Genomic DNA, 23,962 nt, shown 5'->3' with positions numbered 1-23,962 from the left:
TGAATCTGACATTCATTCTGCTCTATTTCATGGGAGGAAATTATTAGCTGAATTTATTGTTTAGTTTAAGCTGCCTTTGTGGGGAGAAAACGCTGAGATTCCCCTTTTCTATGTATTTAATAGAGCACATTTGTCGAGAGATGTTTCCTCTAAGCGAACAGACACAGCGCCTAATTTTATAACTTTTTTTAGTTTGGTAGTAAATAATGCAAGAAAATTGCGCTTAAAAAATTATAGAAAATAGATTAATTGATCGACTAAAATTATGTTTGGTGTAGGTCGTAAAATAGCAGTAAAATTAAATTGTATTGCTGGAAATATACCCCTTCAATTTCCTTCCTTCTTTCCCTGCATATTTCATAGATACTCGTTGTTTAAAATAGTTATAAAATAGTGGTTTTGTTGCTATTGTATCTCTCTTCCTCTCGCTGTCTGTGGCTGTGACCTAGCTGTCTTTGTCTGTCTATGTATCTTTCTATGGACAATCGACACGCGCTTCACACACGCCCATGGATACACTCACACACACACACATACACACACCCGTAGTAGTCGTACAGCCACTCATCGTGTCAATTGTGTTGGCCCTGGCCAAGAGTCAATGCATTTTCGATATTCAATCACATTTTGCTGACCCTCACAGATTTTTATTTCTCAAACTATTATTATTTTTTTGCAATTACTATATAAAGCCCCACCCCCTACCTTCTCTCAGCAATTTTGCTTTGGGCTGTCTTTCGTTTCTATTTGCTATCTTTCTTTCTTTTCTTTGATTTTTCCTTAAGAGCTTTTCGCTTAATTAGTTTTTTGTTTTCTTATTGATTTTTGCTGGCAATTTTCTGTTTGGTTTTGTTTTTTTTTTTTTTAGTTTTTAAGCTTTTTACTGTTTATGTGGTTTTTCTTTTGTGGAACGCAAACACTCCCCCAACGAATTTTACGCACAACACACACAAAAAAGGCCACAAAATTTGGCAATCGATTGGGATTTTCTAAGGCATAGATATACGGCCTTGATCCTCTTTCTCTTTGACCTAATTTTATACATATTTTAGCTTAAACTTTCTCCCCAAAAGAAACGTTGATTAATTATTTAATTATTTATCAATAATCGAGTCTTTAAAGCCATGTCGTTAAGGCCTTGATCAAGCCTTCCACTAATTTCCCCTTTTACTCAATTATTTTCTCCCTTACAGAACTTTAATTAGTTATTCAATTATTACTTTTCTTTGATCTTCCGTAAAAAATGTGGTTCCAATTTTCGGTGTATTTACTAATGATTTATTTGTCCTATTTTTTGACAGCCTAAGAAACACACGAGTAATTTACTTTTGCTTTCGTTTTTCGTTTTGTTATTTTTAAACGTATTTTTGTTCTTTTTTAGCCACTTGTCGTCTCACTTTCGCTTTGTTTTTCGCTTTTATCACTACGTTTTTTGGCTTATCTTTTGCCAATTTTTATTTGATTTTATTTTATCTTCTTGGCTTTTTCATTGTTTTTTTACCTAACTAATTCCTTTGTTTTAATTTTGGGCGGGTGAGTAATTGATTTGTTTGTTGATTTTTCTCGAGAGGTTTATTTTGGCAGATTTCTGGTTTTATTTACTTATTTATTTATCAATCGAATCTATGCGGCGAGAGACAAAACAATGGATAAGTCGCGGATATGAGGGACCAGAATCTCAAGGAATACAGCAAGGGCTGGATATGATCGCTGTCAAGGCCTGCTCAAGGGAGCCGGTGGCAGCGGCGAAAGATCAGCATTGGAGGGTGGCAGGGAAGCACACTTGGAGACAAGCGGAAGAAGGACGACCCAACGCTAAGTTTATTGGCCAAATGGCGAGAGTTCGGACCCATGTGTCGGCAGATCGACGTATTTGCGATAGGGTAAGGTTTGAATGGGTATTCAAGGAGCGAGAAATATATTAAAATGTTACAATTTTCGTTTCATTTCTTCTTATTTCTTAGCAGTTTTTTTGTATTAAAATGTATCCCAAAAATTCGACAAAACGCCAGTTTGATAAATTATAAATTTTAATTTCCTTTCATTTCATTTCATATCCGACTTCCCTGACAAATGTCGTATTTTCGCTGTTCATCAAAGGATTGGGAGGCCATAAAACATAATTATTACCAGTTTGTTTCGGTCTGGCAGTTGGCCAATAGCAATAATATCCGTCAGGGGAAGAGAGGCAGGAGGCACAAGCTGTTGCAATATTTTCCACCCTGCAGGGTTCTCCGGGGGTTCTTCCTTGTTCCGCTTCCCCGCCAGACACAAGTTTTATGGACACACAACAGCGAGACACATAAACATTGTTGCTGCCGTTTCCACTAAAAGTAAAAAATTTCCTTAAAAAATAAGAGCAACTTTTAGCCAGTTGTGTGTGCACTGGAGACTGCATATTACTTCCTCTCGAAGACTTGGCACCACAAACCATTTGTCAGCCGACGGCCGATGGCCATTGGCAAAGCCAATTGCGGACTACAGAAATTCCAATTCCAGCTAATGGGTTATGACGTGCAAAGAGTGAAAAAGGAAAGGGTATTCAATCCACAGAGTGGAAAAAAAGCAATTGAGGAATGTCTCTTAATCATCAGAGCAATCAGAGAGGGGGAGAAACAGGAGTACAACTTGTAATCCTCGAATGCAATTTTCCACCGTCAATTAAGATGTTCGTTAATAGTTCGTTAGTTGAGCAAATAAACTAAAGTTAAACGATTTCTTTAAGGCATTCAAGAAGTGGCGTGGGGGGGGTGGACTGACAACCTTTAATGGAATGCGCCATGACGAGGCTCCAAACGTGAGTTGGCAGCTCTTTTGACTCTCCTTCAAGTGGCTCTCCCCCTCTTCCCACCTTGGAGTGGGCAGTCGCCTCATCAGTGGATGGTATTTTATAGGAAAACAATTTCGATAGTTGGTTTTTGATTTTAACAACAATTTAAGATCTATAATTAAGGTATTAGGATACAAGGATTAAAGTTTAATATAATTATGGATTAGTAAAGATTCGCAAATGTTCCACACATCAGTTTTACAAATTTTCCATAAGCGAATGGATATATACATATGTAACTACATTTCAAATTGGTTGTCGAGGTAATTGGAAATTATTCAAATACACTATCAGTTATTTATTTATTGCTCTTTTTTTTATTTTTTGCTTTTATTTATTTTTTTGATCAGTAAACACCCCTACACAGCTTATTGCATACACAAACACCTTATTCCATACAGACAAACAGCTAATTTCATACACACAAATTTGCATACAACTATTATTTATAAATTAAAATCCATAATAAATCAATGTCAAGCTATATTTTAGACATGGGAAAGATAATCCAGAGATTTTCTAACCTTTATCCACGAAATTCAGGCAGCTCCAATTCTTTTCCGTACCCAAAATCTCCCACATAAAAGAGTTAGCCCCAAAGAAAATACCTTTAAAAGCAGTTGGATGAATATAATACAATTTTTGCTATAAACGCAACAACAAGAGAAAATTCTAATTAAACTACGGATACAATGCGATTTCCACTCATTAGAAACGAGACCGCAAAGAGCGGCGGCATAAGAAACAATGGGCTGGAAAAGAATGTGAGAAAAGCTGCGAGAACAGAAGGAACATAGGCAGGGAACCCCTAGAGAGAAAGGGGTAGAGGAATCGAAGGAGATGTTTGCCTCTGCATAAACATAAACCTGGGAGATGCAGAGACCATTCTCCCAGGGATAGAGAGGCAGAGAATGAGGCTGAGAGAGGAAGAACGTGGCAGAGGAAAATAGGGGGCATGAAGCAGACAGTAAGAGGGGGAGTACGGAGTACGTGTGCGTTCAACAGACATGTCTTATCGAATCGGGTTTGCCATTAACTTGAGTCCGAGCCCGAACCCAAAGGAAACTGCATTCCAGTCATACCTCAAGTAGTACTTCTCTCTCTCACTTTTAACCTTTTCCTCTCCTTCATCTTCATCCTTCTCTTTTACATCTACTTCTTCTGCCACATGCCACACTTCCCTTCCAGCTCCCCTTCCCAGTCTCCTTAAATGTCTTCCCGGTGAGGAAGCGCCGCCAAGAGTTACATGATATCAATAAAAATGCACAGGATAGGGACAGGGGTCCCTCAGATAAACTTCAAGAGCAAACACAGAAGGCCACAAGAGAAGTGGCCAGAGGAGGAGAAAAGAGCATTGAGAGAGCATACATATGTACATAGCTTTTGATTACACCGAGGCACCGATACTCTAAACTATCGATCGTTGCTATATATCTTACATCTTTATCTTGATTTGCATAAATCAAAATGTTGAGAAATTGTAGAAAGGCAATCTAACACGTTCGTCAACTTTTGGTTTTATTATCTTAAAAAACAACCAATTTTTTCTGGCATTATAGACCATACTCATCCTAAAAAAAGTTATAAGACCATGACGTTTCCGATTTATATACTGCGTATCTTTATATATAGAAACCTTCTTTATTTCGAATGAAATAAAAAATATACTCTTGAATATTTGAATAGCCCTTTGAAAGGGTATCAAAAATGTTTGCCAACACACAACAGCAGCAGCCAGAACGAACAACAAGTGGAATGGGGCAGGCAGGCAGCAGTAAAAATGTTGCACCTTGGTTAGCTGCCGCGCCATGTGGCCTAATGGATATGCAACGCATATGGCAAATTATCCCAAAAATGTTTCAAGGAGAAAGAGCAGAGAGCAGGTGAGTTCTAAGGTGAGTGCCAGTGCTTCACTGTGGATGGAGCCCAGACACCTTCCATTTCCCCGAAGGTTGCCATCATTTTATATGCTTTTCATTTCTCTGCTGGCTTTTCCTTTCCGCCGTTTCTTTTCCATTTGGCAAATTTACAGTTGCACTTGGAATGCATTTGGGATTTTGTTGGGTGTTTTCTTCGTTTACTTGAAAAGGTGAAGGCTGTCTGGAATATCTTTTGCAGAGAACTGAAGATAAATGAGTAAAGATATCTGCTATCAATTTGGGTTTCTTCCTCCGCTCACAGAGAGAGATCTCTCTTACATCATCCTATTCTTGCATCACATACTATTTTCCTGTCTGCCTTTTCGTGGCATTCCAACATTCAACGCTAATCAGACATCCCCTCAGACTCTTCCAATTAGGCCACAAAACGCAACGCCACAGAACGGAACAGAATAATGGTTAATAGACGAGAGCCGAGTTAAAGGTTTCAGCAGCTGAAAGCGGCTAAGATAAAAAAGCGATACGAAGAGTAGAGAATGCAATAAAGAAGGATGATAAAGAGGAGCAACAACAACGGCCGGGGGCTGTAAGAATATTCCCATTCCTTGCATATCGCATGAGATACTACGTGAGCCTCTTGGCCCCGACTACATGGAGAGAGAGAGAGGGGGGGGGGGGGGGGGGAGAGAAGTGGTAGCCACTGTGGTGCCGCATGTCCCCTAAATGACATTGGCATTTGCATGAGAGAGAATGAATAACGGATAGGATGGTACAGGATCCTCCTTCTTTAGATAAATTGTGAAATGAGCCGCGATACCGACCACGAAACGAGTTGAATTCCAAAAATTTTGCAAATGGCAAGTGAAGGAAGGGAGAGGCTGCCAGAGAGAGGAGCACACAGAGAAAACGGAGAATGAAGAAAGACAGACAGACAGCGCGGAGCGGACACCTGTCGCCAGGTAAAACACAGCCGGCAAATGTCTTAGTCAGCAAAATGAGAGGAAGAGGAAAGCAAAGCAACGAAGAAAACAAAGCAAATACGAGGAAAATAATATAAAGAAAAGGAATATAAAGCAAAGCAAATAGAAGAGTAGGAAAACAAACCAAAGGAAATCAAACAGAAAAGAACAGAAGCGAAAAACACAACAGACAACAAATCAGGTAAAAATTCTGGAAAAGGGCAAGAAAAACTAACAAAAGTGGCGAGGAAATCTTTGAGAGACAGAATCAGAGCTGGAGGGAGAGAGAGAGAGCTGGGCAGAGAGAACAGAATCGAAATTCACCTGTCACCGCGTGACCATTCTTTCGGCTTCTCTTAATATCCCCATCTCACTGTCTCTCATCTCTCTCTTCCTCTTAAGCAGCTTTGACATCTGATCGTGAGTCTTTGGTTTCATGGTTATACCCTGCACAAAGCAGGGCATATTTTTGAACAGACAAAAACGTACAAGCCAATAAGAAATCAAACAAAGGAGAGTAGAATTCTCTTCAAGTTCTTGTAGGGTATCCATCGCACCATCGTAGCTCTCATTTCATCTCTCTCTCCCTCTCTTTTTCTACTCTCACGCGCTCCTATCTCGGTTTGTGTGTGTGTGTTTCCTTTGGCAATTTATTTTTAACCCTTTGGTAACTTTAATGGGGCTTAAAGTGACCGGCGGCTTAGCAGCTTCACAAATAAAAATACACGAACAAAATATACATCGCAAGAAAAAAACTTTAACAAATTAGTCATTGTGATTAATGAGAGCAAGGGAGAAGAGGAGTCAGTCGTTGCGGCGACTGCTGTATGTCTCTGTTTTCTGTTTGTGGCACCAGACACTTTACCTCCCTTTACCATAGACCCCCTCGTCGGAGACGTGTTCAAGTTGCGTTTGATTTATTTCGTGTGAGCTTTTTTCGAAAAAGATTATAGGTGTCGGTGGCAGAAGGAGGAGGATGAAGAGGGGTATGGGTATGCCTTGTGCAACACTGCATTTATCTAGATCACTCGACCGTATAAGGGGGGGCAGGAGGTGGATGAGGGCTTCTGTTGGATCTTCTATGTTAAAAGCATGTGTGTTTGGGGTCAAGTTCAACAGTTTAATGCATCAAATCTTAGAGAAAAAAACGAAAGAAATGCTTTTTTCGGGGCCTCGGCATCTTTAAAGCCCTTCCACGTAATTGCTATATAAAATAGTCGTTCGTTTTTAAATATTAACTTATTACATTTCCTTAGTTGGCTGCTGTATTAAGAAACATGCAAATGTAAATGTTTCATTGAATTATCTTTAGAATAACCCAAAGTTATATAAACAAAAAAAAAAGAGATCAATTTTTATATATTTTTTAGGTGTTTTTAGGGATATACAATTTTCTGCTAAGAAAAATATATGATCTAACTCGCTATACCGTTATCTCTGCAAGGTTACACTCTGTGTTGCTCAAGGCCTCTTCAAACGTGAGAGTACATAACGGCGAAAACAGCTGTGTGGCATAGAGAACGAACAACAGAGACAGACAGCAGCTGAGAGCGGTACATACTCGCAGAAGGAATAACAAGAACCACCCCCCGTTAGAGGGTGGCATTGAGGCCCAACCACCCATTCATCTCTGGGTCTAGGTTAAGAGAGAAACATTTCGGCACATGAAAATCAGTATCAGCATCCCATATACAATCCCCATTCAAGCAAAGGAATGTTCAACCCCCAAATAATAAAATTCAGCCTCGAATTTGGAGATTTCATTGATTAAAAAGTGTGTCACGCACACCACCTTAACCCTCACGTGAACATTGATTATAGGTGGGATGTAAACACAGGTCTCTATATTTATAAACGTAGAAGTGTGTAAAAATCTCACCTGAATAAAAGATCTGGTTTAAGAAATTCCTTGAGAAGTTCGGAAGCATAAAACAGGAATTTCTCCGTTTCTCTTAGTTGTTTCTGTTGGTATTTTTCGTTCTCTTAGTCGTGGCTCCTTCTTTTGTGTGTTGCTGATGTTCCTCTTCGCCTTTCCTCTTTGTTGGTGTTGTTTTTTCGCTGTTGCTCTGCCTCTTCTTTAGCTGGTGTTTAACAGTTTAACTGTTTTGTTGTTGCTTTTCCTTTCACTCAAACTCTCTTTGAAGCTGCAGCTCTTTCTCTTGCATTTTCTTTCACTCTCTTTGAAGTTTGGCTTCAAGCTGCGGCTTTTGGATGCTGCTGCTTCTCTGCTCCCAGGTCTGCTGCTGCCTCCTTCTGGAACTTCCCTCCTCCTCTGCTTCAGACCCTTACTTTGCTGGTCTAGACGTCAGAGTCTGCAGCTGCTGACAATGACATTTCTCCACATTTCGCACAAACACACACAAACAAACACGCGCGCTGTTTTTTTTTTTTTTTGCTTTTGGTCAGCGAATTTATTTCCTCTTTTTATTTCTCTTAAGGCAGACAGGTGCACTAAACACACACACTCGCACTCACACGTGGACAGACGGCGTCGCGGAACACACACACACGCACACACGTACACACTCTCAGTCAGATGAGAGGGACGCCAAATGTTTGGCACTGAACTTCTTCTTTTTTGCAGCTTTTGCTTTGCCGTTTGCCGTTTGGCTCTTGCTTTTCTTTTAGTTGCTTATTTTGCACACTATTTTTTATCTAATCTCCGTTTTCCTTTGCCTTCTTTCTACGCGGCAGATAAGGGGGGCTCCACAGCTCATATCAATTAATAATATGGTTTGTATTTGTATGTATTTCACTGCTCCTTCTCCTCTTTAATCCCCTGATTCTTCTTCTTTCGCTTAAAACGCCGCACGGAACACAAAAACACAGGCACAAAACAGCGAAAGACGAGACGGACAATTTCTTGTGTCCCCTTTGTTTAATATCAAACAAACATTAGTTACACCTTTAGTTACAAATAACACTACTTTTCGATTGATTCATATTTAGCGGCCCGAATTTCGCACAATTATTTTGATTTCGTCCGAAACTTCTTGTGCTTGTGAACTGTCCGCGACGCGCTTTGGGGGTTTCAGACATGTTTCGACATGTTCGTTTTGCACAAAACAGAGTTACAAACAAACACTACTTTTCGGTTGATTCATTGTTGTCAACCGGTTATGACGACTAATTCTTGGTTAATCTTTCTTCCGTCGAATATTCCCAGCTATATAGATCTTTCAATTTTGCCCAGATAATTTTATATGATTGCTGAATCAATTTTGATTAAGATGAACTACTTTTAAGTACTTGCATGTTTTTTGTTTTGACAAAAACACGATTTTAACAAAATGTTCAATAGTCGCAGGTTGTGACGTCAATGTTGCTGGTATTTGCAGACTCATTTCTTGTCAACCAGAGTGTGGCCATTTGTATACCCTATTTCGTGAATATTATATAAAGATACTATTTTCCAGCCTGCTTTCAAATGTAATTTGTAAAGGCCTTGTTTTAGATTGCTTTTTTTTGGTCTATTCATGCATTCGATTAGGTGTTTGTAAATAAATCCTGATCCCTATACCAATTCTTGGTCTCTGTAGACAGACGATGAGCTGCAAAATATCGTTTAAAACAGAGACTATCTAGTTTCTGCATTAATTAGAGCCTGCAATGACAAACATTTTCTCAATTCTATAACATCGATTTCCCCCAGGGTATGTGTGCATGGAATTAGCAACATGCTTGCGTATGGAATGGGACTCATTGTTGTGAACCGGTTATTACCGATTCTACCCGATTCAAATACCGAAATATACGGTCTCATTTTCAAAATATACCGTAAATATACTGACAAATTCAAGTTCTCTTTTACATATTCCTCGTTTTTGATATTCCGTCGAAAATTACTAGCTATATAGAACATTTAGCCATGCCCACATAGTTTTATACGATTGTTGAATCAATTTTCTATTTAACTGGTGTATTCTTAATACTTGCTTTTATTGCATTTTGCGTAAAAAAAGGTTTTAGCGAAATAAGTCAAACAAAAAACAAATAGCGAAATAGGTCAATCGTTCATATTGCTCAATTTTGATATTCCATTAAATAATGCTGACTAACTAAATCTCTCAGCAATGCCCACATAGTTTCATCCCATTGATGAATAAATTTTCTACAAGATTGGATAGTTTTTAATCCTTGCTTTTATTGTATTTATTGTAAAAAAAGGTTTAAGCGAAAAAGTCCAACAAAAAAAGAGTCACTATGTTGCGTGTAGGCCTTTTTATACCCTATTTTGTTAATTTTATATGAAGATGAAACGTGATTTATAAAGACCTATTCTCAAATTGATATTCTTTAGACATATTCAAGTACATTTTTAGTATCTTGTATATATTTATAGCGATCCTGATACCTACTGAGCCTTGGAAGACAAACATTTCCGCAATTCTATAACATCCATTTCCCCCAGGGTATGTGTGCATGGAATTAGCAACATTTGTGTATGGAATGAGACTCATTGTTGCAAAAGCGAAACTGCGGCGATCGGGTATTGCCTATATTTCAAGCTATAAAGATTTGCCCACTTAGCTTTATCATAGATAAATGCATTTTCTACAAGATTGCTTCTTTTAATTACCTTAATGTATTTTATTTTGAACAAAAAACGGTTTTCAAGTAAATGTTGCCGCAACAGTGTGTATGGAATGTGCAACATTGTGTATGGAACGAGACTCATTGTTGCTAAAGCGAAACTGCGGCGAACTGCGGCGAACTGCGGCGAACTCAAATTCGATTCAAAAAACGACCAATTCTTTGTTCCGTTGAATAATACTATCTATATAGAACATTTAGCCATGCCCACTCAATTTTGTACGATTGATGAATCAATTCTATACATGATTGGCCTATTCGAAATACTCGCTTTAATTGGATTTCTATATAACATTGAAAATTAAATTAATAGATTGATGAAATTGACAAAAATACCATGGGAGCGCGGCGAAAACCAGTATTTCTACAGTATGACCCTCAGAACAGCACCGAAATATACCGTCTCATTTTGAAAATATACCGTAAATATACTGACGAATTCAAGTTCTATTTTACATATTCCAATTTTGATCTTCCGTCGAATATTACTACATACATTACTACATTGCTACATAAAACATTTAGCCATGCCTACATACCACCTCATTTTCAAAACGAAAACACCCTTTTATGTGCTACTTAAGTTAAACCGCGGAAAATAGTACTATTTGTAAATGTTTGTAGATCTAATAAGATCAAATAACCGATTCAAACCAGCAGTTCGGCTTTCGATACTATCGAACCAAATTACAGGTTCAAATGAACCAGTACATCCGAAAAAGAAAAGATATCTCATAAATGTGCTGGGGGCAACCCTGGCTTCTTGAGCGCGGTTTTTTGAGTTAGAATTTGAAACTGAAAGAGAGAATTATTTGACAATACACACAGAAATCTATACTTATGTTATTAATTTCTAGTTTTGTTCGTTTGTCTAATTCATTTTCCTCCAATTACCCACTAATGCAACTACAATAAGGCACTGTCTGCAATTAATTGAGATTGCATTGACCCACACTCCTTACAAATGCAAATTCAATCTGTGGCCCGAGGCTTTCAGGTATATAAATTTATAAATTTGTGCAGCATGCATCCAATATAATCCTCTGACCATTCCGTTGCTCTTCTGTTTGATTATTTTGCCCTTGGCTTTCGCAGAGCCATTCCCGAGTTTCGTTTTGAAGTCCAGCAAAAACAAGAGCCAAATAAATTAATGCACTTAATTTTATTGGTTTCTATAATTCATCGCTTGTAAGCCGCACACAAACTGTAAGCGGTCTGTACGGTGGGTCGTGTTTTGCGATGTTCGGGGGTGTGGATGAGTGGAATATTGCTGATTGTTTCAAGGTCATATGGGGCGGAGTGCGATTTAACTGATTTATGGATAGTGACAGCGCCTTTAGCGGACAGTTTTTGCTTTCTCCTCCTACCCTCTATCATATCCCATACATTTTGGAACCGTGGTAGTCCCTTTAAGTGGGGTCATCTATTCATAAAAAAACCACTCTTGGTGGAAAAGTAAAAGAACCTTGCCTCTGATTTGCCGGACATCTTTCTATATGTATGTCGTGGTTCGTTCTTAGAACTTTCTCTACAATATCTTCAGTCCCATTTTGGTGTGCCTCCCCCTGTCTCTTCCCCCTGCAAATCGCGCTTTGATTTTTGTCTCTGTCATTATAAATCGGTTCAGCTGTCGTTGTCTCCTGGTAACTAAAATATTGGGCACTCATCAACTACCGCTAGAGGGGCCGCGCGCACATGTTGGACTCGAAGTCGTGGCACACTTGTCGCTCATTAATAAGAGTTCCTCCCAGCTCCCACACAGAGCGATGTCCGCCCGACATCGGTGTCCATTATTTTTGCAGGTATACTCGAGCTCGTGCTCGTGCTCGTGCTCGTGCTCGTACTCGTACGAGTGGAGACGTTGACCAGATCTCTGGATGCTGCCCACGCTCCCCGATGTCGAAGTCAGCGTCGATGCTGGCATCGCTCTGTTGCTCTGCTCAACTGTAAACATTCCAGCCAGCCGAGTGGCTGACTGGCCGAGTGGGGAAGCTTTCACTCAAGTTCAAGCTCAAGCGAGAGCTTTGCGCCTGCCACAGCACAGGATTCGTCTCCGCAGGACTCGTCTTCGTTCGTGCTCCATGCTCCATGTGGATGCTGCGTGCTCGTGGGTCCATGGCCGTGTGAAAAACTGCGTTGAGCGCATTAATTCGTTAGGGTACAACCAGACAGGACGCACTTTCTCTCCGAGCTGAGCTGCCGCGAAAGTCTGCCTTGCGTTATCGTGTGTGTACCGTTCGAACCAACTGTTTTTTGTGCAAAAGATAAGCCAGAAGAATCAGCTAGGAACAGTACCCCCCAAAAAAACAGCAAAGACAGAAAGACAGAACTATTGCATAGAGTAAAGTTTATAACTTTTACAACGCTCCAGCATCCTGAGTCCTGAGTCCAGAACAAAACTCCAGTTTTACTCTCTGGCCATTCTTCCGCGCGTACCAGTGTGTGTGTCTGTGTGTGTAAGTGTCCGCGTCTCTCTGCGTGTATGTGTCCGTGTCCGTGTGCGTATCCCAAAACTCCAGCTCCAGCTCCAGCAAACAAAGTGTGTGTTCATCAAAAAAAATAAGCAAGAAACAGCTGAAATCTAACTAAAATTCAATTAAATTATAACCGCTTAAAAACCAAGAACCAAGGTAAACAAAATCTCACAAATTGTTGCTCCATCTTCTCCTCTCTCTTTGCTCTTTCCTCTTGCCTCTTCCCTCCTTTTTTCATCCCATTTAAATCCCTCGCTGCACTCGCTCTCTGGTGCAACAGCTTAAAGGATGCTGCGATTTTTCTCACTCAACATTTCGTGTAATTGTTGCGCCTCGACTTGTCCATGCAGAATTGTTCGGGTCAAAAAGCGAAAAGGCAAACGAAAATTAAATAAAACAATATCCATTCTGTTTCCCAGTGGAAATATTTATTGTGGTAATTTTATGTGTGTATATGAGTATTTGTTTGCTGTTGATTTTCTTCGCTTTGAAAGGGCGCAAGCCATGAATTAGGCAAAACGAAGATACATTTCTGTGGAAATTTATTATTATTATTTCTGTGGATTTTTGTTTGGTTTGAAAGGCATCAGAAAATCTTAGCTGTGAGATTAAAAAGGAACTGGGTTTCGAGTAAATTAAATTTGCGAGTAATTCGATATTTCTCTGTCGAAAGTTTGATTAGTTTTTATTCGGTCTCAAAGGGAAAAATGAAATCAAAATAATTTCCGACCATTTAGACAAGGTATTTCTGTGCGAAATTAATTTGTGTCCCAAATTGAATGCCAAAATTGTAGTTCTCGTAATTCACATTAGTTTTTAGGGCAAAAGCAAACCAAAACTGTTTCCTATCCACTTATTTACACAGAAATATTATGCGGATATCAAACATAAAAATCTATTTCGTTTGATAAAATTTTCGTTGATTTATTTTTGTTTTTTTGTCATCGGATATGTTTTCATTTGAATTTTCCACAAAATGTTTGGCCAGAGACAAAAGCTCGGTGAGTTTCGTCTCTATTTCATTTAGAAACTAAAACATTCTTATTTTCATTTGATTTTCAAAAGAAAATGATGGAAATGCATTTTTAAAGTTGTGAAAACCGAATAATTCGCAAGGAAAATGTGTACATAAATTGTTGGTACATGAAGGCAGAAATTTTCCACTCAAGATTTGGGATCTATCCGTCTTGCAGTTTTCCTTTTTCGTCTTCGTTGGGATGTCAGTTATTTGCCTTATAAACTGTTGCTTCTGACAGTTATCTGCACGAATCGAAGCAATTTTCCTTGGCCGTGGCTTGGCTGTGGAAAATCCGTGGTGATTTCCTCCTTTTCCTTTCCGTTCCACTTGGATGCCTTATTCTTGCTGCTGCTGCCAGAAAGTGCTTTGACTGATTGTTTTATTCGATTCGATTCGATTGGGTCTCAAAATTAGAGCGCTGTTTAAGCGCGTTTTCGTGGCGTTTTTAAACGCATATTATTGTTGTTCCAGCTGCGTTGTATCTGTGTGTTTCTGTGTCTGTATCGGTGTGTTTGTGTTGTGGTTTTTGCAATTATTGTTGGATTTTGATGTGGCTGTTGTTGCTGCTGCTGCGATAATTAAATTTTAATTATACTCTCGACTTAAATTGCCATTTCATTGTGCTCAGATTTCGTTCCACTGCTTTTCATACAGAAATTGCAGTTTTCCGTAGTTTTTGGTGTCAGTCACAGCCCATCTCGTCGCCCCAGCTATTATCGTCCCTTTTTCAGCCACACATCCTGACACTGCCCTATCCTTATGCAATTAACATTTGCACTGCTATCAATCAGTTGGCCAAAAGAAAAACTTTTCTTTTAGTCATTTCCTCCCTCCCCAAGGTCCCTCCCTCCTGCCTATTGCCTCCTCCTTATCATTCAATTTTGGCCCCAGGGGGGCGGGGAAAAGAAAACTTTTCTGCCAAACTAACAACTGGAGAAAGCAGCAGCACACACACTCCCAAAAAGAAAGAGAGAGGGCCCAAAGCCCAAAAAAAACACAGAGGGCCAACAACCAGAACGCGGCGTGTCTAAGTGGGCGTAAGTGGTCATGTATCTGTGTGTGTGTGTGATGTGTGGCTGTATATGTGCATGTGAGGTACGAATGTGTGCGTGTGTGTGCCGTGTTGAGTGGCAAGTTGTGTACACACGCAGATTTTTCATCAATCATTTTGCTTGACTACACGCCTAGTTCACATTTTAGGAGACTTGTAGTTTAAAAAATTGGGCCGCAGAGAACCACATCGATAGTTGCCGCGGGGACGGAGCAGGGATGTGGGGCCGTGATTCTGCGGAGATGAGTAGCAGGAGGGGGGCAAACATGAAAGCTCGGTAACACGAGACCCGGGAGAGAGCTCCAGTGGCGCCTTAAGCGGACAGATGCCGATGTTGATGTCGATGGATGCCGTGTGTTTTAAGACTTTAAGAGGCATCTGAAACTGAAGGTCGGAAATAAAACGTTCACTGGACGGATGTGCTGATGGGGGAGGCTTAAAATTTTGTATCGAATAGGTTCAGTCATCGAATAGAGTTAAACGAAGTATAAAATTAGTTCAAAAAGTGAATCATTGAAGGTTTTTTGCAATGCTTAATTAAGGAAGGAGTTCCTGTGGATACAGTGTGTCATCCAGTTGGGGAAACTAGGCCTATTTGGACATTAGTTATACAGAATACAGTCCGATATTGATTTCCACATGGAGCCAATAGTTTGCATTTAAATGGTTTTCTATTCATGTTTGTTTTATTGAAAGGTCGATTAGCTTATGGCTGGGTGATAAATCCATAAATATTTGGGATTTACAGCAAAGCAGGTGCCACACATTGTTTTTCCTTCATGAATATTTCCAAATGCTTGGAGTTATTATTTAAATTATCGTTGGCATTGGAATTGGAATTAGTTGTTGCATTGTTATTGCATGGGCGCATAAATAATTCGTTTTACTCGATTGATGAATGAAATACAAATTAAGCTTCATTTACCCATTGAAGCAACCAAATCAACATCAAAAATGGAACCACTTTTATGTCTATATCGTATTCCTTCCAATTGGATCCTCAAATATCCTCCACAATGTACTAGAAATGAAGGAGGCTTTCCTGATCCGTGGAGCTCACCTCTAGATCTCTTTTGTGTTGAACAAATATCTTATTTTATCCAGGATGTCGCAGCTCTTGTTACTGCGCCTCTCTCAATTGTTCCGATGCTCTCGACCTGCCTCAGGATTCTTTATGATGATTCTGATTTCGAGTGTTTTTCGATATTATTGTCCTTATCTACTGTCCTTTCTATTTCCCTTTTCCCCCATACCCATCCCCATCTCCATGCCCATCCTGTCGATTCAGAGCGTCTGAGGAGTAGACATAATAAAGAAAAAGAATAGGAAAAGTTGTGTGCGTGTGTGTGTGTGTGTATAAGTGGGGAAAGGTATTGCTCTCACACACAGATACACACACATACACACACAAATGGAGTTGTCGAAATTGCTCCACTTTCTCTCTTCATCTGTGTGGGTGGCCGTGTCTCTGTTTCTGTGTGTGTGTGTGTGTCTATCTGTCTGCAGGAGGCAATGGTATGGGGATACAAATCCAAAATACCAAATCCCAAATCCCAACCCTCGTCGTACTCATCAACCTGGCCTCCGCATGGCCACCCTTCTGCCTTCTGGTGGCTCCTTCTTCTGCTCCGAGGACTTGCACCAAAACACTTAAATATGAACACGTTGTCTGTGTGTGTGTGTGTGTGTGTATCTGTGCGCCGTCATTTTGGGCCTGTGTGCGTCTACGCACAATATGTTTCGTCTTTAACCCAACCGAAAAGCTTCGTTTCGTCAGTCGGCAGACAGAAACGAGAGGAGAGCTTCACAGGAGTCCTGCCTGTCCTGTCCTGCTGGTTGCTGGCTACTGGCTGCTGCCGGGCTGCCTTTTCCTTTCCTTGTGAAAGTTTTAATGTGATTCTTTCGTATTAATTTCGACATCGTCATCGTTGCTCTGCCCTTACCTTCTCTCTTGTTCTCTCTCCTGTCTCCTCTCTCCTCTCTCCACTATCCTTTTTCCTTTGGCATTTTCTATTTTTCCTCCTTACGCACTTTTTATTGCTCGTCTTACGTTTGCCTTCGCTTTCGTTTCGTTTCTATTTTATTTTAACAACATCTTCGTCGCCAGCAATGAGTTTCTGTCGAGCTCGGCGCTTTTTCCCCCCCGCTCCACCACTCACCCACTAAACTTGGCCTTTACCTATCTCTCTCTCTCCGTCTCCCAACCTCCCTCCCTCCCACTCAGTCTGCCTCTGTCTCTTTCTGCTGTGCTGTGCTGGGACGTGTGTGTGTGTGTGTAAACTTTTTTGTTGCTTACTCTTTTATGCTCTCGTCATATGAAAACGCGACTTTGTTGCACTAAACGTAAGTTGGAAGATTTACAACTTTTTTGTTTAACATACAACCGAAAAGGGTTATGAGGGGAGGGGAGGGGCGGGGGCGAGTACTGTATAGACGGCTGTGGTGGGGCATGGAGGCGGTGGGTTGAAGGCCACGCTCAAAGTCTCACAGAAAAAAACGAAATAAAGGAATGCTATATGAAGCCCATGAGGGAATGCACCACCAGGGAGTGAAGGGGGGACGAAAAGGAGCGTGAGGTAAGCCTGCCGCCATGAGACCATGATCCTTAAAAGAAAAAGTTATTATGCATAAAATGGAATATTATCCACCGTAAACTACAAGTTTATGCAGTTTTTAGAGTGGGAACAGGAGCAGGAAGAGCCGGATTGTGCGAATGGGAGGCGCATGTGGATGTGGATGTGCAGAATGTGGTGGCAGGAGCAATTAATAAAACTCTGCAAAAGGTGTGGGGTCAGCGAATAGTTTATGAGCCGAAAAATTAGACAGAGACCGAGACCGCCCTGAAGGTGTAAACTTTCAAATGGTTGAAGTGTTTTCCTCCAGGGGGCATCTTATTCCAGCCACAAAATTCGGCCATTAAATGTGAGGGAGTTCTTTTTTTGGGTTTGCTTACAATTAAATGTGGCAAAAAGATAAAACCGGATGGAGTTTCTCTCTGAAATTAAATATTAAGTTTCCAAATGGTAGAGGTGAAGAAAATGTTCATTCCTTCTTCCCCTATGCTTGCTTTTACTCACGTACTTTCTCCAAGTTTCAATTGTTTTAATCTTTATTTTATAATGTTTCCTCCATCCAATATCCTCCTGCCTCCATCCTTTGGTTTCGTTCTCTTTTGGCCCCCCCTTTCATTTGTTAAACAAAGGAAAGGAAAGTTTTTTTAATTGCTCATTATGTTTGATTAAGGTGGCTGCACTTGCCGCAGTGCCCTGCCACAGATGCCCTGCCACCGATGCCCTGCCACAGGATGCCCTTAGCTACTGCCACAGCACGGTAAAGCTCGCTTCGTTTCGTTTCATTTCGTTTCGCTTGGTTAACGGATTTTCATCAGACGTACATCAAAAGCATTTCTAATCAGTAAAAGGAGAGACGCACGAGGCGCGCAAACAAGTTGCAAGTTTATTTCTCTGCTTTTTGTTGGTGTGCTCCCGTCATTGTACTTCTGCCTCTCTGTCTATCTGCCTGTCTGTCTGTCTGTATATGTGCTTGGATACACATCAGTGTGTGTGTGTGTGTGTGTGTGTGTTTGTTGGGGGAATTGGAGCACATGCCAGCAGCAACAACAACAAGAAGAGAAAACAGATGAGGAACAGAGACAGAGCAAAATCATTTGAGATCATGCCGCACTCATAAAACACTTAAAAGACAATTTTGTTGTCATTCAGAGAGTGCGGAGCGGATTAGAGGAGTGGGGGAAGTAGAGAGGTTGTGGCTTTAACTCTCTCTTTGGCAGTCTGGGATTAATTAAATAAATTCCTAAGCCACTTTTGCCTTCATCAATTTTTCAGCACAACAAAAAAGGAGAAAAAGAACGAGCGGCAACACTCCAAATTGGTTATACATAAATATTTGTGGGTGTTGGGTCTTGGCATGAGTGTGTGGGTGTGTGGCACAGAGTTTTCAGCAAGCTTTTCTCCCGCTTTCCTTCTTTAATATGGGAACAACAAAGGGCAGCAGCAGTAAGCAGTATACAGGGCTTGCAACAATTGGCTCTCCTGCCTCCCACTTGCCACCTTGCCGCCTTGCCCCCTGCTGCGCTTCCAAGTGTAAACAGAGTCCCGACTTCCCTGAGTCTGTTTCCAAGCACTCGACTCTCTTGCTCTTGCTCTTGCTCTCGCTCTCGCTTTCTCTCACTCCCCCAATTGAGTCGAAAAATGAGTAGCCCGAAAATTCACTCAAACTTTCCATCAATGGGCGATGAGTTCTGGGCCACTGATAACAGACATGCAGAGACACACACACACACACATGCCCATGCACACGCATACAGCGCGAGAGAGGCATACACAGATAGAGCTGTTTAAAAAGATGTCCTAGTCACTGGTTAGTGGGGTGGGGAGACATCCTGTGGATGCTTAAAAAAACACACACCACACACACAGAATCCTAAGAGTAACAGCGCGGAAAACGTTTGATAACGCCGTGCGCACAAAAGTATGCTACACAAAAGCCCAGAGAGCTCTCCATCTCTCTCCCACACCCCAGTGTGTGTGTGTGTGTGTATGTGTCTGTCTGTCTGTTAATCTGTATGTGTGGTAGTAAATAAGCAAAAGGCAAAGACGGAAATAAAAAGGGCAGCAAGTGGACAAGACAATGAAATTGTCATAAATAACAACGTTGTCTACCAACAACACAGAGCAAAACAACAACAACAAGAACAAAAAAGAATGAAAAGAAAGGAAGTCTAAATTGGGATACCGAAGCATCTGATACCCTTGCAGATCTATTGCTCCTATGACCGACCCGTGATCCGATTGGGATCTAATTTGGCTATCGAATGATAGGAAACACATGGAAGGACAGCGCAAAAAAAAAGGTTTCACTCAGATAGATGGATCGAATGCATCTGCTGATAATCATCGTACCCACAATTGAAGGGTATAACGAACGACTATAACGGAAGCTACTACAACAAAGAAATCCCCAGTAGCTGAGTGACTGGGATTTTTTCCCCCTCTCGTCCTCTCGTCCTTTCTCCTTTTTCATTCTTTGCTTTATTTTCGGGTGTCTCTTGGTCAGTGGCTCAACTCTTTTTATCATTTTCCCCCCGAAAGGCCGGGTACCCCAGGGTATTATTTGGGTGGATTACGTTTATGGAACGTTATAGTCTCTCCAATGAATACAGATTTCTGAGGTGTGTGTATTTCATTGACCACTGAAGAATGACTAATAAAACCGGATCTTTTAATTATTCTTTATTGTTTTATTGTACATTTCCTTTACTGCTTTACTCTACTTTACTTTACTGTGATTCTTTGCTCGTTTGATCCCTTTTGATTCCATGGTTGGGCAATTTCCCAGCCATCGATAACGGATTGATTTATGAGAATAGTTTTGGAAAAAAAGAAAGAGCCAAACTTTTAGTTTCGGGAATCACTTAAGGGACACTCTTCATTCGAGTAGCTTCGTTCGGGGTTGGACTCTTCGGCTCTCAGGCTCTCTGTACTCCACTTCCCCTTCTTTATGTTGGATCCACTCTTTCGTTGTTCTTTCTGTTTCGTTTTCTTCACTTTACTTCACTCTTTTCTTTTTTCTTCTGTGTTCTGTTGGATTGTGTCCTCATAACGGATATTCCAAATGGCTGCTGCGGCTGCTCTAAGTGACTTTTGTCAAACTTTTGTGCCCGCTGCTCCTCCGAATACGGAGTACTTATATACTTATCAATAGACGGGAGGAGGGGGTACGTTCCACGGAAGAGAAAAGGGGGAGCCACATTAAACTAATGTTTAGTTGGCATTCGTAACAGTTTTGCGCTGGCTGCGGCCCTCGAAACTTTGACCGTAAATTGTGGCACGTGATGGGCGTTGGGAATGGGACTCCTACAGGATGGTGTGGCATGGACACGATTGGACTCGGACTTGGACTGGAAAAGGACCGGGCGTGACTGAGGCAATTGTTATTTCTTATTGCTTCAGTGTTTCGCTTTCAGAATTGAATTTTTATGGTCTGCGACAGTTTTCAGGGCGGAGGCAATTCGAGGTTCGAAGTTCGAGAATGGGAAATGGATATATCTGTGGCCGAAGTTGGCTCCATCGTTTCTGGAATATCCCTCTCTTAGACTGGGATTCCCTCCCCTATCCAATTACCTTTTGTGTGGTGGCAGTGCAACAGGCTGTGGAAGAGATACAAATGTATCTGACGAACAATGCTTAAGCTCCGGCTGGTGATTGCCAATTCTGGCTCAGTAGACAGTCCTTTGTTTTGACGGCGGACACTAGATGGGTGGCTGGGAAATCAATCAAAGGACAACTGGAAACTCCACTGACAGATTGATTGAGTCTCTTCATCAGAGATACATCGATGAAACGACAGCCTATTCCCCACTCGCTTCTCACTTAATATTCGAGTAAACATTTAACTATATAAATATTCACACTTTCACTCTCTCTCTTTCTCTCTTCCTGTCTCTCTCTTTTCCTCCCATCCGCCATACAGATAAAATTAAATTTAAATAAATGTTTTTTGCTTTCATTGTATAAATGCAATATGCAAATATTTAAACAAAAACCACACAGAAAAAATGATTAAAAAAAGCAAATAAATAACGAACGAAGAGGAAACCACCAGCAACAACAATGTGTTCATAATTATTAAAGAATTAATTAAATACATACATACAAAAAAAAGAGGAGAGAAAAGCTTAAAGTTTAAAGTAATTATGCTAAACAGAAACCCAAACCATCTGTATTTGTATCAGTATCTGTATCTGTATCTGTATCTGTATCTGCATCTGCATCTCTTCTCTCGCATCCATGTGTCTGCATCTGCACCTGCACCTGCATCCGTATCTCTATCTTTGCTGCTGAATGCCCAATGAGAAGAAGCCCAAAACGAAAAATGCCGGCTCAAAATCAATCCATCATTCGATCAGCAATCCAAGTCCAGCAAGCAATCAATCCAGCAATTCCATCATCAATTGCCACTGCCATCAATCCATCAGAAAACGACAAAAAAGAAAACTAAAAATTATATGCACGCAGCTAAAAGCCAAAAACACCAGCAACTGAATTAAAATCAATTTCTAATTAAAACAAATATAAAATAAAAAAATAAAAAATACCTAAACAGAAACACAGAGGAGGCAAAAGAGGAGCCACACAAACAAGCAAAACAAAACAAAACAAACCAAAACAAATAAAAAAGAGCAATTAAATTTGTCCATTAATTATGGAACATTCATCAACATTTTTGTTGTGTTTGTTCCATCTTCAAAACGAAAAGGTCGCCGACTGTTTCCAGCTGCTGTCATCAGAGGCACAACGCCGACTGGGAAAGTCTACAACTAAATATACAACAAATTCCACCAGAAGACCAACAGCTACAAGCAAAGCGAACCACAAGATACAGCATCCACGACAGCAGCAACCTCAGCTTCAACTCTACAACAAAATTGCTGGGTAAGTGAAAAAGATAATTTGTGGAAATAAGTTGAAACGAAACGGAACGGTACGGACTGTTCGAGAGGGAATGATAGAAATGGGAACAGACAGGAAGAAACAAGGAAACATAACGAAATAAAGGACAAATTAGCGGACTCTACAACGATTTTTGAAGTAAGTGAAGGTAGCGAAGGGAATAGAACAGACTAGAATAGAACGAAACGAAAAAGAAACAACACGAAACGAAACGAAATACACCATAAATGGAGCGAATTAGCAAACGCTGAAATTAAATTTCCACACAATTTTGTGTCTAGTCAAGTCAAACACGAGTCGAATCAGCGCAGGATATGTAGGCAGCAAAACAAAATGAAGGGAGAATGTAGAAGGATTTATGACTCCGACATGGCCATAACGAATCGGGAATACCCTAGCTTTTGCTGGACAAGAGCCCTGCAGGTCAGGAAACGGAAGGGAAAGAAAACAAAGGCAGAGGTTTAGGGAGCACACAAATGAATGGAAACTGAGAGAGAGAAATGCCAGAACGTAGTTAAGTAGGTGAGAGTCGGAGGAAGGACGACAGGATATCAAGCAAGCAAAAGAGCACAAAAAAGTAAAATGAAAACAGAAATAAAGAAGGTAAAAAAGTGACGATGAGGGGGGCACAAGATAAATGGAAAGTAAGTCCAATGAAAAGGAAATAAATAGAGAAAAGAGTGCTCCCCGAGAAGGACGGAAATAATTTGAATTAAAAATAAACCCACTTAAAGTGCTTTTAAATCTGGAATGTTAATGAAACTTTTAGCCCTTAAAAGCCCAGATTTGACATACACGGAAAAGTGTCGTTTTCTTTGCCCCCATTTCCGCTTAAAGTACTGTAACATGTCGTAACATGGAGTAATGGCATGTCGTTATGCCACAACTCCACTTTTTTTAGGGCATTGGACATGCAACTTGTCAGAGCGACGCGTCCGGCAACCAGCAATCAAATAGTGTCTAGCTCAGCGCTCTCCGGAGCGGGGTGGAAAAAGGCGTAGGAAAATTCAAAATGGCATAAAGGCTGCTCCATGAAAAACTGCAAATCGTCGCCAACGCCAACGCAATCGTAGCCCTATCCCGTATCCCGTATCCCGTGTCCCCAAACCCCAAGCCCCTTCTTCTTGTCGGCCATTCGTTGTTGTTGGCTGTGTTATGAATTTCATATTACACACGAAAATCCAATAAAAATCACCGAAAGCAATTTTCGTCGGCCGGCCTTGTCCCTCCGACCCCTCCTCCCGCATAAAGACGTTTTTGGAATTCCTCCCCGAATTTCGTCTGTTTTTTTGCTGACCGAAAAATTTTGTTTCACTCACTCTCCCTTTCTATTCGTTTTTTAGGGAGCAATTTTCAGTGTCCAGCGGATGCGAAACACGATGCATTTTGTAGTTTTTTAAACCCTGGCTGTCACCCCCGGATGGGGCTGTCGCAGTGCGCTTTCGAAAGTTGAAAGTTGCTTAATTTGATTTTAATTCTCTGGCACTCGGACTGGGAGCACTGGGAGCACGGGGAGCACACCATAAAGTGGCAACAGAACACCCGAAACTATAGTGGAAGGGAAATTACGAATACGAATTGAAATTTGCCAGCACAGCATCAATTAACAAAAAATTCGGCCCAACTTTTTCGATGGGGGAAGTCTTTGGGTTTCTGTTTTGCTGGTGGTTCTGTTCTTTAATTTT

General features: G+C 40.7%; 2 protein-coding genes across 13 annotated transcripts in view; one reads left to right on the top strand and one right to left on the bottom strand.

The window, feature by feature from the left end:
• Nucleotides 1–8,743, bottom strand: part of LOC108162769 (mitogen-activated protein kinase-binding protein 1) — an 84,008-nt gene extending 75,265 nt beyond the window's left edge. The window contains exon 1 of one of the 3 annotated variants that reach the window (XM_033394086.1): nucleotides 7,549–8,743. The gene's annotated coding sequence lies outside the window, so the exon portion shown is untranslated. The remainder of the gene's footprint in view (nucleotides 1–7,548) is intronic. The other 2 variants (XM_033394088.1, XM_017297661.2) reach the window with 2 other exon arrangements.
• A 3,624-nt stretch (nucleotides 8,744–12,367) lies between these two features.
• LOC108163685 (acetylcholine receptor subunit alpha-type acr-16) overlaps nucleotides 12,368–23,962 on the top strand; it is a 97,401-nt gene continuing 85,806 nt past the window's right edge. For 4 of the 10 annotated variants that reach the window (XM_033393079.1, XM_017299112.2, XM_017299113.2 and 1 more), the window contains exons 1-2: nucleotides 12,368–12,892; nucleotides 21,298–22,259. The gene's annotated coding sequence lies outside the window, so the exon portion shown is untranslated. The remainder of the gene's footprint in view (nucleotides 12,893–21,297; nucleotides 22,260–23,962) is intronic. The other 6 variants (XM_033393080.1, XM_017299111.2, XM_033393085.1 and 3 more) reach the window with 6 other exon arrangements.

Source organism: Drosophila miranda, chromosome 4 (assembly GCF_003369915.1).
Source record: "Drosophila miranda strain MSH22 chromosome 4, D.miranda_PacBio2.1, whole genome shotgun sequence".
In the NCBI taxonomy this organism is placed as follows: Eukaryota; Metazoa; Arthropoda; class Insecta; order Diptera; family Drosophilidae; genus Drosophila; species Drosophila miranda.
The sequence above is the reverse complement of the archived record's forward strand: the minus strand, read 5'-3'. Positions and strand labels throughout refer to the sequence as shown.